The sequence below is a fragment of the Vicugna pacos genome, chromosome 12 (genome assembly GCF_048564905.1).
Source record: "Vicugna pacos chromosome 12, VicPac4, whole genome shotgun sequence".
Taxonomy (NCBI): Eukaryota; Metazoa; Chordata; class Mammalia; order Artiodactyla; family Camelidae; genus Vicugna; species Vicugna pacos.
In genome coordinates this window covers 31,855,455-31,873,539 of record NC_132998.1, presented here as the reverse complement: position 1 = coordinate 31,873,539, position 18,085 = coordinate 31,855,455, and the positions used below count along the sequence as shown (strand labels likewise).

At 34.1% G+C, this 18,085-nt stretch overlaps 1 protein-coding gene across 4 annotated transcripts in view; it reads right to left on the bottom strand.

Annotated features, from left to right (window-relative positions):
• Window positions 1-18,085, bottom strand: part of ANKS1B (ankyrin repeat and sterile alpha motif domain containing 1B) — an 862,484-nt gene that overhangs the window by 794,602 nt on the left and 49,797 nt on the right. The window lies entirely within an intron of this gene.

Genomic DNA, 18,085 nt, shown 5'->3' with positions numbered 1-18,085 from the left:
TCAGTGGCACAATAGTGTCTCAGTAACTTAAAGGTCAAATCTTACAGTTATCTTCAACCCATCCTTTCTCAAATCTTTTACTCACCAAGGCCACTGTAAAGATCAAAGGAAAGCAATTTTTAAGCTATAAAATGCTATATGAATCAAGATGCTGTTCATATTGTTATTATTTTTCTTTTCCCTTTCTGTGCCACCAACCTAGCCATCAAAGCCACCATCAACTTACATCAAAATTATAACACAAACCAGTGGAACTCCCTACCTCCATTTCCTCCCCATTCTAATCCATCTCATAGACAATTTTTTTGTACTGATCTTTCTATTCTTCCAAATTCTTAAGAGAAGTAACACCAGAAATAACAGAACAGAAAAACAGGAAATACTTCCAAATGTGTTTTTTGAGGCCAGGATAACATAATACCAAAACCTCACAAAGATACTGCAAAAAGGCAAAATCAAAGGTGAATCCCAGGGATGAACACGGGTGCAAAACTCCTGAACAAAATATCAGGAAATCAAATCCTATAATATAAATGGGATGATCAAGTTGGGTCTATTCTAGTAATGCAATGTAATTTACTACAGGAACCGTATAAGGAAGAAAATTATATTATCATCTCAATAGGTGCAGGAAAAGCACTTTAAAATTCAACACCAATTCATGATTTAAAAAAAAAAAAGACTCTTTAGCAAACTAGCAATAAAATGGACCCGGCTTAGACTGATAAAAGAGTTTCTATATTTAAAAAAAAAACTTAAAGCACTTAGAAGTTAGGAGGGTGGTTATCTTTGGGAGCAGTCAATGCAAATGAGTAAGGGAAGAGCTTCAGGAGGGCTGATTTCTTGATCTGACTACTGATAACACAAATGGGTTCAGTTCATAAGAATTCACTGAGCTGTAAAATTACTATATGCATACTTTCCTATACATACATTATATTTCAATAATAAATAAAAATTAAAACTACAGTAGTCATTACACCTAATTGTATGTGAAGTGATGGAAGCTTTTTTCTTGAGACTGGAAACTAAATTAAAAATGTCACTAACACCATTTGCCCTCAACAATTTACAGGAAGTCCTTGCCAATGCAATAGGCAAAAAAGAGAAATAAAAAATATAAGCAATAAAAAGGAAGAAATAAAATTGCTATCATCATGTAGAAAAATCAAAGGAATATACAGATAATTTATTAGAATTAATAAGGAAATATAGCAAGATCACTGAGTTTGAGTTCAGGATTAGAAAAATCAATCATTTCTAGACACCAGCAGCAAAAAACGAAAAAAATATTTTAAATGACACTATTTATAATAACATCAAAAATATAAAATACTTAAGATAAAACTAATGAAAGATCTGTGAGATGTGAACAGAGAACACTATAGAATATTATTTTAGATATACATGTATATTAAATCATCACATCTACACCTTTAAAAAAATCATGCTTTACAACCTAAATATATACTTTTTTTGTCAATCATACCTCATAAAGCTGGAAAAAATTTAAAAAGAAATTTATCTTTACATAGAGAAATATACCATATTCATGAACTAAATATTGAAAATATGTCAGTTTGCTAATATTTCTCCATAGATTCAATGTGATTCAAAAAAAAAAAAAAAAGAACCCAGCAGATTTTTTCTGGAAATTGACAACCTGAATATAGACATAATATAGGAAAAAATCAATCTTGAAGAGATGGGAAGAGGCATGCCATCAGACATCAAGATAACTGCAGTAATTAAGACAGTGTTGAACTGGCACAAGGATAAATACATGGACCAATTGAAGAGAGTACAAAATAGACCACCTATATATATTTTAAACGTTGCTTTGCAGAACAGTAGAAAAAGAATAATCTTTTCTATAACTGGTGCTAGTTCAATTGAATACCAATATGGAGAAATGAAAATTGACACATAACTCATTTCTAACAATCAACTCCTAATAAATAACACATCTAACTGTAAAAGAATAATAAAACTTCCAAAAGTTAACAAAGAGTAATAATTCATCACTTTGATGTAGGCAAAAATGTCTTAAATTGGACACAAATAGCACTAACCATAAAGGAGAAGACTGATAACTCTCAGGTATTTCCCAAGAGAAATATTTATTTTCACACAAGCTTATATATGAATATTTATAGTAGCTTTGTTCATAAACACTAAAAACAGAAGAAAAAAAGCAAATGTCCTTAAACTGGAGAACGGATAAACAAATTGTGATATTTAGACAAAGGAATATTTTTCACCAATAAAAATGAATGAACCATTGATTACAACATGGATGAATCACAAATGCTTTATGTGAAGTCAGAGATGCCAAACAAAACACCACATACTATATGATTCCATTTATATGACACTCTGGAAAAAGCAAAAATACAGGGACAGAGAAAAGATCAATGGCTGCAAGGGGTTAGGGTTGGGGAGAGGAGTTGACTACAAAAGAGCACAATGAAGGTATTTTGGGGGTTTTTTGTTTTGTTTTTATTTTCTTTTTTATTGAAGTATAGTCAGTTTACAATGTTGTGTCAATTTCTGGTGTACAGTATAATGTTTTAGTCATACATATACATATGTATATTCCTCTTCATTTAAAATTGAAGTATAGTCAGTTTACAATATAGTGTCCATTTCTGGTGTACAGTATAGTCATACATATACATACATATATTCCTTTTCATATTCTTTTTCATTATAGGTTACTACAAGATATTGAATATAGTTTCCTGTGCTATACAGTATAAAATTACTGTTTATCCATTTTATATATAGGTTAGTATCTGCAAATCTTGAACTCCCAATTTATCCCTTCCCACCCATTTCCCCCACTGGTAACTATGTTTGTGAGTCTGTCTCTGTTTTGTAAATAAGTTCATTTGTGTCTCTTTTTTTTAGAGTCCACATATTAGTTATAACATATGATATTTTTCTTTCTCTTTCTGACTTTATTTTACATCACTTAGAATGATGATTTCCAGGTCCATCCATGTTGCTGCAAATGGCATTATTTTATTTTTTTTAGGGCTAAGTAATATATATATATATATATTATACACATATATACATATATATACCACAATTGCTTTACCCAGTCATCTGTCAATGGACATTTAGGTTGCTTCCATGTCTTGGCTATTGTAAATAGTACTGCTATGAACATTGGGGTGCATGTATCTTTTCAAATTAGGGTTTCCTCTGAATAAAGCCCAGGAATGGGACTGTTGGATCACAGGGTAAGTCTATTTTCAGTTTTTTAAGGAATCTCCATACTGTTATCCATAATGGCTGCACCAAACTACATTCCCACAAGAAGGTAGAATGGTTCCCTTTTCTCCACATCCTCTCCAGCATTTATTGTTTGTGGACTTCTTAATGATGGCCATTCTGACTGATGTGAGGTGATAACTTATTGTAGTTTTTTGACTTGCGTTTCTCTGATAATCAGCAATACTGAGCATTTTTTCATGTGCCTATTGGCCATTTGTATGTCTTCACTGGAGAAATACTTGTCTAGGTCTTCTGACCATTTTTGGATTAGGTTGTTTGTTTTTCTGTTATTGAGTTGTATGAGCTGTTTGTATATTTTGGAAATTAAGCCCTGTCAGTCACATCATTTGCAGATATTTTCTCCCATACCATAGGTTGTCTTTTTGTTTTGTTCTGTGCAAAAGCTTATACATTTAATTAGGTCTCCTTTGTTTATTTTTGCTTTTATTTCTATTCCCTGGGTAGACTGCCCTAGAACACTGCTAACATTTATGTCAGAGAATGTTTTGCCTATGTTCTCTTCTAGGAGGTCTATAGTGTCTTATCTTATTTTTATGACTTAAAGCCATTTTGAGTTTATTTTTGTGTATGGTGTGAGGGTCTGTTCTAACTGCATTGATTTGCATGTGGCTGTCCAGCTGAAGAGACTGTCTTTTCTCCATCATATGTTCTTGCTTCCTTTGTCAAAGATGAATTGACCATAGGTACGTGCGTTCATTTCTGGGCTCTCTATTCTGTTCTATTGATCCATATGTCTGTTTTTGTGCCAATACCATGCTGTTTTGATTACTGTAGCTCTATAGTATTGTCTGAAGCCTGGGAGGGTTATTCCTCCAGCTCTGTTCTTTTTCTCCAATACTGCTTTAGCAATTCTGTGTCTTTTGTGATAAATTTCAGGATTATTTGTTCTAGTTCTGTGGAAAATGTCCTGGGTAATACGATAGAAATCAGATTAAATCTGTAAATTGCTTTGGGTAGTATGGCCATTTTAACAATATTAATTCTTCCAATCCAAGAGCATAGGATATCTTTCAATTTCTTTAAATCATCTTTAATTTCCTTAATCAATGTTTTCTAGTTCTCTGCACATAGGCCTTTCACCTCTTTCACCTTTTTTTAAGTTGAATAAACTAAGGTTTAAAAAATGAAAAATCGTGCCCAAGGTCAAAAAAAAGGTCAAGATTAGCAGAAGCTGGCAGAAGTAGGATTCAAAAACCAGACTGCCTCAAAAAATTATCTAGTTAATCACTAAACTATACTTCTTACTGTTAGAATTCAATTCTTCTGAATCCTATCCTAGTCTAATGTTCTCTCCTTCACAGCCATCTCCTACATTTATTGAGGTATGTGTTCAACCAGAAATCTAAATAAGTATTACATTTATTTTGATATATTAAATTACCTGGTACCCTAAAAGTCTAATGTTACAGACTACAGATCTATCTTTAACTGTGAAGTATATATCATATTATTAAGTATAATATTCATTTTATAAACATCATATCAATTGTTAATATTTCTGTAAATTATATGCATATTTCAATTCTAGAAGAAAAAGGTTATTTCACTTTGTTATACTCTCAAAGAACTTTACAATGTCTTAAAGTCAGGATTATTTATAGAGAATATTTAAAAAGCCAAACTAGCATCTCTTAAAACTTCCACTTTAGGAAATAAATAACAATTGACAAGAAGTAAGCAATAATAATTCCCTTGCTATTTATAATCTATCTTCAGGGAATTTTAAAGCACTTTAAATCTTAACTAAGCCTTAAAATGATTCCCAGGAGACTTCTGGTTTCTAGTTCCACATGTAAGGAGCTTGTAAATAATTGCTTCATCCTAACGACAAGTAAAAGTTGAACAGACTTAAAAATCAACAGCTCTTCTCGGATCCATAAGAGAGAGGAAGACACAGGACAAACCACTGCCCCCAACATTGGAGAGAGAGGAGAATACAGGGCATCACAGCTTAACAGAGCAGAGATTCACCAGCAGAAATTGCCATGGGAACCAGTGCCAAGGTAGAAAAACCAGAACTATAAACTGAGGAATTGCTGGAGGCTTGGTAGATAAATCTTAAGAGTTAAAAACTCCAAGGGTGGCCTTCATCAAAAAGACAAGAAATAACAAACACTGGCAAGGATGTGGAGAAAAGGGAACCCTTATACACTGTTGGTGGGAATGTAAATTAGTATAGTCATTATGGAAAACAGTATGCATTTCCTCAAAAAATTAAAAATTGAAATACTACATGATCCAGCAGTCCCACTCCTGGGTAAATATACAAATGAATTGAAATCAAAGGGATTTCTGCACACCCATGTTCACTGCAGCATTATTCACAACAGCCAAGATAAGGAAACAACCTAAGTATCTGTGAACAGATGAATGGATAAAGAAGATGTGGTATATATACAAAATAGAATATTATTCAGCCATGAGAAAGAAGGAAACCTTGCTATTTACAACAACATGGATGGACCTTGAAGGCATTATACTAAGCAAGTTAACTCAGAGAAAGATATACATTGTATTTCACTTATATGTGGAATCCAAAATAAACTGAACTTGTGAAAACAGAGAGTGGAATGGTGGTTACCAGGGGTGGGAGTAGGGGAACTGGAAAGAAGTTATTTAAGGGTACAAACTTATGAGTAGTAGATAAATAAGCTCGGGAGATCTAGTGCAAAACATAGTTATTATGGTCAACAATACTGCATTATAAACTTCAAAGTTCCTAAGACACTAAATCTTAATTGTTCTCACACAGAAAAGAAATAATAAATATGTGACATGATACTGGAAAAGGGAAATACCCAACTCCAGCCCACTCTAGCCATCCTGTCCCAATGTTTAACCAGCCTTTCATACTTGGAATAAATCCCATTTGGTCATGGTATGTAATTTTTTTTATACTTTTTTGGATTTGATTTGCTAATATTTAGAATTTTGTATCTATGCTCATGAGAGATACTGGTCTATAGTTTTCTTTCTTTGTAATGCCTTTGTCTGGTTTTGGTATTAGGTTAATACTGGCCTCATAGAATGAATTGGGAAGTATTCCTTCTGCTACTATTCTGAAATAGACTGTAGAAAACTGGTACAATTTCTCCCTTAAAAGTTTGGCAGAACTCACCAGTGAACCCATCCGGACCAGGTGCTTTCTGTTTTAGAAAGTTATTAGTTATTGACTCAATTTATTTAATAGATTTAGGCTCATTCAGATAACCTACAATTAATGTAACCTATTATATCAACATACTAAAAAAGGTAAATCACATGTTCATGTAAGATGATGCAGAAAAAGCATTTGACAAAATCTAACACCCATTCATGATAAAAATGCTCAGTAAACTAAGAATAGAGGGGAATTTTCTCAACTTGATAAAGAATATCTACAAAAAACCTACAGTTAACATCATACTTAATGAACTTAAAGCTTTCCTACTAAGATCAGGTTCCAAGGTAAGGGTGTCTCCTCTCACCACTCCTTTTTGACATTGTGATAAAAGTCCTTGCTGCCACCATAAGGCAAGAAAAGGAAATTAAAGGTATATAGATTGGGAAGAAAGAAACAAAACTGTCTTTGCAGATAACATAATCACCTATGTAGAAAATCCAAAAGAATAAACCAAAAAACTTCTGGAAACTAATAAACAATTATAGTAAAGTTGCAGAATACACAAGGTTAATATATAAAAGTAAATTTCTTTCCTATACATGAGCAATGAACACACGGAACTTGATGTTAGAAATATAATACCATTTACATTAACACCCCCCGAAATAAAACCTTAGGTGTAAATTGAACAAAATACGTACAAAATCTATAAAGAAAACTACAAAACTCTGATGAACAAAATAAAAGAATAACTAAATAATAGAAGACTAAGTTCATGGATAGAAAGACTCAACATCACCAGGATATCAGTCCTTCCCAACTTGATCTATAGACTGAACATAATCCCAATCAAAATCCCAGCAAGCTGTTTTATAGATATCAACAAACTAATTCTAAAGTTTAATGGAGAGACAAAAGATCCAAAATAGCCAAAATGATTTTGAAGGAGAAGAACAAAGTTGGAGGAATGATGCTACCTTACCTCAAGACCTACACTAATCAAGGTGGTATGGTGTTGGCAAAAGAATAGACAAATAGATCAATGGAACAAGAATAGAAATACCAGAAACAGACACTCATAAATACAGTCAACTGACAAAAGGGCAAAGGCAATACAACGAAACAAAGTCTCTTCGACAGATGTTAGAACAACCAGACATACACATGCAATAAATCTAGACGCAAACCTTATAACCTTCAAATAAATTAATTCAAAATGGAGCAGAGACCTAAAATGTAAAATGTGAAACTATAGAACTCCTAGATGATAACACAGGAGAAAACCTAACTTATCTTTGGTATGATAATGCCTTTTTAAATACACTACCAATGACATGATGTATGAAAGAAATAACTGTTAAGATGGACTTCATTAAAATGAAAAACTTCTGCTCTGTGAAAGCCAATGTCAAGAGAATGAGAAGACAAGTCCAGACTAGGAGAAAATATCTGCAAAAGACACATCTGATAAAGAAAGGACTGTTAACCAAAATACACAATTCTTAAAACTAAAAATTAGTAAGAAGACAAATAACCCAATTAAAAAGTAGGACAAAGATTTCAACAGACAATTCACCAAAGAATTCATATAGATTGCAAATAAGCACATGAAAAGATGCTCCACATCACATGTCATCAGGAAAATGCAAATTAAAACAATGAGATCCCACTACACATCTACTAGGATGGCTAAAATCCAGAATACTGACAATACCAAATGCTGACAAGTATGTGGAGTAACAGGAGTTCTCATGCATTGCTGGTGGGAATGTAAAATGGCACAGCTACTTTGGAAGATAGCTTGGCAGTTTCTTACAAAACTAAATATACTCTTAACATAAAATCCAGCAACCATACTTCTTGGTTTTTACCCAAAGAAACCAAAAGCTTATGTCCACGCAAAAAACTTGTACACAGATGTTTATAGCAGCTTTGTTTATAACTGCTAAAAGTTAGAAGTAACCAAGATGTCCTTCAGTAGGTGAATGGATAACTGGTACATTCAGACAGTGGAATGTTATTCAACACTATGAAGAAATGAGCTATCAAGCCATGAAGACATAGAGAAACCTTAAATGCATATTACTAAGTGAAAGAAACCAATCTAAAAAGCCAACATATTCTATGATTCTAATTATACGATTTTCTGGGAAAGGCAAAACTGTGGGAATAATAAGATCAGTGGTTGCTGGGGGCTGAGTGGAGGGGAGAACAGAAGTGATGAACAGGCAAAGGACAGAGGATTTTTAGGGCAGTGAAAATGCCCTAAATAATAATATGTCATTATTATGGCATACATTTGGATAGATGTCATACATTTGTCCAAATCCTTAAAATGTACTATACCAAGAACCCTTAGATAAACTGTGGACTTGGGGGATTATGATGTGTCAATGTAAGTTCATTCTTGGTTAAAAAACTCTTCCATTCTGGTGAATGATGTCAATAATGAGGGAGGCTATGCACATGGAGAGGCAGGGGATAAATGGGAAATATCTATACCTCTCTCTCAATTTTGTTGTAAATCAAAAACTGTCCTAAAAAAACCAAAGTCTTATTAAAAAAAAAAAGATTCCAGGAAATGGATTGGTAAACCAAATGAGAGTAAAACAAATAGTGATTTTTTAAAAAATCTCCTATATGAAGCAGTTCCATGAACATAATAATAATAAAAAAATTTCACATTTATTTGGAGAGCTGTACTCTTTCAACTCTTATCATAATCCTGAAAGACAAGAGGAAAGATTATACTATCCCCATTTTAAAGTCAAGGAGGAACCATGACTCCATAAAGGATACTTGTCTCTGTCAAAATCAGTTATCAAGAGGCATAGCCAGGATTAGAACCTTGGTCTTCTGATTGCTGGGTCCTGTATACTTTCTACTCTATTCAATCCTCATTTCTCATAAAATAGAAATGTTCAGTTAATGTTTGACAAAGAATGTATCCAATGCATGAGTAAATCAGATCTCATCAGAAAGAAATGTTGAATCTCTAAATTCCAGGCCCATATTTCACTATTACTTATAACCCTTTTCCTCTAACTACACTGTTCACTTCTGAAGAAGGAAACTTTCCCCTCTAAAGTATAATTATCCTCTGGAAAAGTAAATTATCTTTGAGCTGACAAGTTGATAAGCAGCTGATGGACAAAATCACTGATTTTTTTCTAGAAAAAAATCATGAGTTAAAGAATAGATGTTCTTAGAAATAACTTGTACCAGGAAAACCAAATGCTATAACCTGAACCCTAGTTTACAATATAGCTAGAGAACAATTATTATATATACTTTCAGAATAAATGGAGAGAATCATTTATACTAAGAAGGGAGAAAAAAATCTCAACATCCAGTCCATCCCTGATTTTGCATCTACTAAAGTAGAAAATATTATCATATTCTCACAACTGTCAGTCTGTGCTGTCAGACTTCACATTTAGCAATTATCTTGATGCCAGCTGTCCCCACAATTTCATTCCAAATTTAATATCCCTTAGAAAATATTACAATTTCAAAACTTTAAGTTATTTGCAAAAAATAGTGACAAAAGAGATGGCTTCTGTGGAAAAGGTGTATGTAGCTTCTCAGTGCACTGTGGGAACATATTAGAAACCTGTGGTGGACAACTGGTATTTACTCTCACTCCTCCCTGGGATTATTCCAATTCTAGTACAGCTCCCAGTTGTTAGAATAACATCCCTCCTCCACCTCCAGTCATGTGGACTGGATGGGGTCTTCTCACTCCTGTGAACAGAACCAGAAATGAAGACAAAACTTCTGATACTAAGACCAGTGCTTTCTACCACACTGTCCCATTAGAAAGACATTTATTGTTGTCTGCCCACTACAACATTCCCTTCTTTTGGCTTGGCAATTAATGGTGGGGGCTCTGAAATCAAGCTGTTCATGTTTAAAACCTGTTTCTATCCCTTCATACTAAATTTCTTGTTATTTACCTTCTCTAAGCCTCAGTTTTCTCATTTGTAAAATATTCACTCACATATTCAACAACAATTTATTGAACACTTACTATGTTACCAGACGTTATACAGGTCCTGAGGTTAGAACAGTGAATAAGATAGAAAAGGTTGATATAATAATGAAGTTTATACACTACAGTAAAGAAGTCAGATGATTAAAAAAAAAGAGAAGTATAGATTATGATAAGTGCTATAAAAGAAATAGTGTGCTGAGATAATAAAAGAGTAGCTGTAGATCCTCCTTCTATAGGATGTTCAAGATAAAGCCTCTCTTGGGGAGCTGATATTTAAACTGAGATATAAAGGATAAGAACGAGCCAGCCACCCAGAGAACTAGAAAATCACTTCAGGAAGAGGGAAGGCCAGAGATATAAAAGAGCTTGGCATTAAAGGAGACTGATGTAACTGAATCACGGTGAATGAGGAGGGGTATAGCCCAAGACTAAGTTGTAAAACAAAACAGAAGCCAGACCATGATGGGCCTCACCAGTTACGGGAAGGAGTTTACATTTCATTCACTGAAGTGATTTATTTAAGCTTTATGTTTTTTAAATATTATTCTGGCTGCTGTGTAAGAATAAATATGGAAAAAGGAAGAGTTAACCATTTAAGATAGATAAATGAATGGAAGGAAAGGGTAAGGAGAGAACAAATCAGGGATGGTTCCTGGGTTATTTGGCTTGAGTAATTGTGTAGCTGTTCATCTACTATTAAGACTGGAAAAATCAGGAGAAGATTGGGATTCAAGATTTATTACATCTGAGATGCCTACCAGACTACTTCAAAATAGCTGTTACACATATTAAATGAGGCAATCTATGTAAAAATGCTTAACACAATGCCTACTACATAGTAGCACTCAATAAATGTTACCTATTATTATTGTTTGGGGAAATAGAGGGAAATTCCTCCCTTAAGTTACCCATTTAGATCTGCTAACGGCTAGTTTTATAATAGCCCCTGACCCAGCTGCAGGGTTGGACACCTGGCCCAGATGCAACCAATCAGTATCTTAGCCACAGTGATTGGTTCATGATTCCAGCTATACCAATTGAAATTCTTCCCTAGGATTTTCAAAATAGGATCTGGAAGGGAAGTTCCCCTTCCTCTTTAGTAGAGATCCTGTAAAGGCCCAGGGCTGCTAATAGCATGGTTCCCACATCTGGAAGAAAAGTCCTCAGCAATTGGAGGGAATGAAGCCGACACCCAGAGAGAAGCCCAGTTGAAAGACAGAGTCCTAGAGGCATAGAGCCCCAATTTCCAATGATTCCAGAGCAGCGCTGCCCAACAGAAACATAATGTGAGTCAGATATAGCCATATTAAAAAGTAAAAAGGTAAAATTAATTTTTAAATTTATTTTATTTAACCCAATAGATCCAAAATATTATCATCAACATGCATTCAGTATAAAAATTGTTAATAAGATAGAGTATATTCTTTCTGTACACTAAGCCCTCGAAGTCCAGTGTGTATTTTACACTTAGAGCAAATCTAGCTATAGTTCAAGTGACCTATAGCCATGTATGGCTAGTGTCTACTGTGTTGGATAGCACTGGATAGTTTAAAGGTACTACCTCAGCCCTTTCCATGCCATGAGCTAATGCATATTATGCTCATTTGAGTTGGATTTTAGTCATTTATCATTAAAAGTCCTTAGTTCAATTAAAAACGTTATTTCATTTACTCCAATTACATCTTGACACACTAATTTTTTAAAAATCATACACATATAGTACATGTACTCTGAAAATTGATTCAGCAAACTTTAGCACATGGACCATCCCCTATCCTTCGACTTCCTTCTACTTGACTGTCAACTTCCACTTTACACACACTCTGGTTAAGATTCATCAGACCTCTGTATTCCACACTTGGTAAGCATGAGAGGCCATAAGGGAGCTTTTGTAACACAGAATCAAAGGCCTTATGCATGAAAACACTGAATCAGTTGATCTGAGGTATAATCTGGGACTCTAGCTTGAAAAATGCTTTCCTAGTAATTCTAATAATTATTCAGATTCAGAACTACTAAGCTGTATCAAATCAAAATAGTCATTTGCCTCTTATTTATCTTTTACTTTGTTGATGCATTTATTTTCTCTGTTGTATATTCAAATATATTCAAATATTTGTTGAGTTAGAATAAAACCTTAAAGTGGACTTCTAATATGACTGACAATTTTATTTCCAATATAGCATCCAAAATAGTTCATAGAGGTAGTGGGAGACAATCAAAAAGTACTAAGGTTTAGGTAATGGCCTATTTCCCTGTCTTTCTGTTCTCACTAATTCCAATTAACTAGTTTAAACTGGAAAAAAAAATTGTTAGAACTGCTCTGATTATAGTCACATGAAAAGAAAATGCCCTGTAACTACATTAACACCAAGTGGTAACTGAATGTCAATCAACAGTCAGTTTTAATTTGTTTAACTTCACTAATATCCATGGCCCATCTTCTAGATGTAGATGCTTCTACATCTAGAAGCAAGTAGAAGTTTGGCCAATTAAGAAGTAAGCATTAAGAACACCAACTGATTCCTGCTGAATGAGAGTTATAAGAAAGGAACTCCAAAGTCTGTGGGCAACAGGAAAGAGGACATATCTTAGCATTCATGAATGGCTCTTCATTCCTTACCTACCTCTCCCTTCCTTCTTTCCCTCCACACACACAAGAGCTAGCAACACTCTAGGGGATTCAATAAAATGCTTGTACAGTGCCTTATACATGGAAGATACACAACAAGCATTAGTACTGTACTAGTTTACTAGGGCTACCATAACAAAGTGTCATTGACTGGGTGGTTTAAACAATAGAAATCTATTTCTCCATAATTCTGGAGGCCAGAAGTCTGAGATCATTTTTAAAATATATTTATATATTTATATTATATAAAGTTTACTTATGTATTTCCATCAACCATATCAGGTCTACTTAATTTTTGCCCACTGTCATTTAAATAGCAATAATGCAGCAAGTTTTTTTCTGAGGGTCTCACTCCTTGGCTTGCAGATGGCTGTCTCCTTCCTGGGTCTTCACATGGTCTTGCTTCTGTGCACATAAATGTCTTAATCTATTTTTATAAGGAGACTAGTCCAGTTATATTGGATTAGGGCCCAACCTAATGACTTAATTTTAATGTAATTATCTCTTTAAAGACCCTATCTCCAAATACAGTCACATTCTGAGTAACTAGGGGTTAGGACTTCAACATACAAATCTGGGAGGGGACATAGTTCAGCCCATAACAAGTATCATCTAGGTATTCACCTTCTGAAGGATGTTAGAAGAAATCAGGCATAGCTGAATCTTAAAGAAGTGATACAGAGTTATTTGATCTCAGGGATACATTAAACATGAAAGAGTCATACCAGGTTTTCAAATTATGTAGCATGTTAAAATTTTTGGGTGTTCTGGCCATGTTCAGAAATTCTTAGGAGTGGTCCAGGCATCCATATTTTTTATCAAGCATTTTAGGATCATAGAATACACCCAAGTTTGTGGACCACTGACTGAAATCTGGAACAGCTCCAAAAAGTTGTTTGCAGACTGGGATGAACCAAGTCTGGTTCTCAGTCTGAACAGCAATGTCAATCTGCTTGAGTTCTCAATCCAGGCAGTTAGGAATGATGCAGAACTAGCATTGGTAGAGAAGGGGAAAGGAGCTCAAGTGAATAATCGAGTTATGTGTATCACTATGTCTTCTTCATCATAAAACCTTTCTGTTACTAAAAATTCACTCTAATACCACATTACCCTCTTTGAGACTTTGTCCAAACATGGCTTTCCAGAGAAGTAATATACATTGAGCAGAAATCTGTGCTCAAGATATTGTTCAGGGGAGGACTGGCTAGAATCACAAATGATAACAATTTGCTTCATACCTAATATAATTCATTATCTGCTGGATGGATTTTTTTTTTTTTTTTTTGCCAGTGAACTGGGCTAGATTCATCTCGTTTTCTTTTCCTCTACCTCAGGCTGACTCTGGGGCAGTCTGGCATATATTTTCACAATTCTCTAGTCTTACAGTTGATTAATAATATCTGTAGAATTACATTTCTTTACATTGTTAAACAGTACTGGTTTCAAAATAAAACAATATGGTACAATTGTTTTAAGATAATACTTCTCACTTTTCTATTTCCTTCTTCATGCACTTCACTATTCTATCTCTGTCTTCCATCCAATATTTATTGGAGGCCACAAACAGTGCCAGGAGTGTAAAATATAACCATGAATAAAACACAGTTCCTGCCCTTCAGGAAAGTAAAGTCTAGGGGGAAAAAGATGTGTAAACAATAACCATAAGGGAATATGCCATACTATAACAAGTTGTCCATATGGTGCTACAGACCACAGAGAAGAAAGTTAATACTGCCCAAGGGCAGAGCTTACAGATATAAACTGAAGGGTACAGTCAAGTATCCAGGTAAGGATATAGCATAAGAACAAGCATAAAATCAAGAAAATGCAAGGCATGTTTAGAGAACAGAAAAAAATGTAATGATGGCTATAACAAAAGGAATACAGGAGTGGGAATTGCAGTGAGCCTTCTATGTTAAACTAAATAATGAGCACTTGAACCCGTCAGAAGTCACTGATGGTTTTTTTAAACACCATCAGTTCTGTGTTTAATTTCTCCTAGGCATAACATTTTCCCCAGGTTTGCTGCTGCTCTTACCTCTCCAGACTGCTATTTCCCTCCCCAAAGCCCCTGTTCCCACATCCCAGACCAGTGCTGCCTGTGCTACAGCAATCAGATGTTCTTACTGTTCTCTAAATATGTCATGCTTGTTCTCAGTAGCTGCTAATGTGAAAAGCGTGAATTGAGGAAGATCTAAAGGTGTGGTAAAACCAGTGATGGCTAGCCCTATGGTAGAATTTTCAACAATTAAGCAATACTGTACCATTTGTGTTCTCGAAGTTTTGTCATTTCCTGTTTCAGCTGCTTCATAGAGAAATGTAACTGTTTCTTTGTAAGTAACATTTGGTACATTGTCGTAACTACCAGCAGGGAAGGACACTTTTCTCTGCCCAAGACAAGGTGAACAGAAAGTGATAGCATTTAAAATGGTTCTTTGCCATTTCTCTGTTTTAATTCTCTCTTTTAAAATCAGAATTTACTCATAACAAAGGGGTAGGTAGAAGATAACTTTCAGCTTTTTGTGCTACCTGGCAATATTAATTCTTTAAGAATATCAATGTAAATTCCTTTTTTAAAAAAAACTTTAAAACTCTGACTGTTCTGATACAAACCTTATTTAGTTAATATGGTATTAGCCTTACAGCTCATCCAAAAGAGTAACAAGTAACAACATGGTAGCAAATCACAGAATTTAGGCCTGAAAGGACTTAAGAGGGAATATAGTGGTGTGTTTAAAAAGTTATGGTTCCTTTAAAGTTCTGACTAACAACGACCTGCTGGTACTGATCACCTAATATCTCAGGTAGGAATGTAGCAAAGACAGTTGAATTATAACATGGAAAGTTGAAATCTGAATAACATCACTTTCATTTAAAAAAGAAATTTTGTGGAGGAATAGAAGTGAAACTTGCAATTCAATATAGAATTATTAAATTTCTGAGAATTTTATTTATCCTGTAACTACTAGGTGAAGGACAAAATTTATGCTAATGCTAAAAAATGCAGCAAACATTATTGAATTAATTAAGTTATGATTCAATAGATTTTCCAATTCTTCAAGTTGTTAAGGAGCCAACGTCAACCTCTTACTCACTGCAGAAATTTCCTAGAGCACAATCATCCAGTCCTGCTGAAATATTCCCTTCACTTCTACTTTTTCTTTCTTCTCATGTCTTAATTCCCCCTTTTTTCCCTATCTTTCCTTCTTCTCTCCTTTCTCTATACTTCTCATCTTAAATCACAACTGGGTAATGTAAGGTACATGTATACAGCAACTGTTTTTCCTGGTTGGTGATTTAAGCTACAATTACACTCCTTGAGAAAAGTGTAGAATTCACCCACCTGCTTAGAATAGAGCTGATTTAGTCATCTTCCATCCCAAACATAGAGATATAGGAAAATGTTTAGTATTCTGTAACATATGAAAAGATTCATACAATGGGGTATTATTTGGCAATAAAAGGAAATGAAGCACTGCTACATGTAACAACATGGATGAGCTCTGAAAACATATGCTAAGTGAATGAGGATAGACATAAAATACAACATATTGTATAATTCCATTTATGTGAAATGTCCAGAATAGGCAAATCCTTAGGGACAGAAAGTAGATTAGTGGTTGCCTAAGGCTGGGTAATGAGAGGAATGGAAAGTTGACTGCTAACATAGAAAGGGATTTCTTTCCAGGATGATAAAAATATTCTAAAATTAGATTGTTATGGTGGTTTCATAACTACAAATGTACTTTTTTAAAAGTGAATTGTATACTTTAAATGGGTGAACTTTTAGGCATGACAATTAGATCTCAAAAAAGCTGTTTTTAAAAAAAGGTATCTAATGTGGCAGCCTACACACACACACATGTAATATATATGCACATACATACATACTGATTTACAGTGAGTTCTCAATTATCACCCTTCAGTTTATCCACTGAAGTTTTAAAATTAAAACTTCCTCACTGCCTTGATAGTATGAAGATGGTAATAATAATAAGAAAACAATGAAAATAATATCAAGAATTCACTGAGTAAATACTGTGTGCCAACTATTTCCTAAAAATACAACTATTTCCTAAAAATCTCATGCAAATCTTACAGTCTCTAGAAAGTAGATTATATTACTATCCATTTTACCATACATTATTTCTTTTAATCCTCACAACAGGAACTATTATTTTTCCCAATTCACTGAGACTGAGAATGGTGAAATAATAAAGCTTACTAGGTTTCAAAGCTAGTTGGTGGCAAAGCTAAGATCTGAACTTTGATCACTGTGCTCTGCTGCCACTTCAGCTACCCATCCCATCCCACTCCACCCCACCATCAGTCTCAACAGACACATGAGTTAACTAAAAGAATCTTACATTACTTATTTACATTACTACTTTTGTAGACAAGCATCTGATGGAATGGGAAAAATCCTAGAACCAAAAGCTAAGAATCAAGCTCCAGTGTTGAGTCATGATATAAACAAGGCCAGCCAAATTCTAATTCTCTCATCTTTTTCGAGATCTTATAGGCTTAAAAATACATTTAGTTAACAAACACTTACTTAAAATTCTGAGTGCTCTGCCCACAACCTCACCAAAAAAAAAAAAAAAGGTTTATTTTCTGCCCTATGTCTTTGTGACTATAATTGTTACTAGGTTGTGAAAATATTAACTATAACTGGAAAAAGAAAGGATAATTAATATCTATTTATGACATTCAATTCTACCCATTAGCAATATACATATATGCCACAGGATTTATTAACTTTTTATTACGAAAATGTTAAACATATTCAAAAGCAGACAGAATAGTAATAACAAACCCCCATGCACCCATCACCATCTTCAAAAATCACCAACTCACAGTCAATTTTGTCTCATCTATACACCCTCCCATTTTGAAGGAAATCCTTGGTGTCATAACATTTCTGTAAATATGTCAGTACATATGTCTAAAAGACAAGGACTCCCTTTTTAAAAGCATAACTATAATACCATTATCATACCTAAAAATATTAACAATAATTTCTTAATGTAATGACTTAAACCAGGGAAATGAA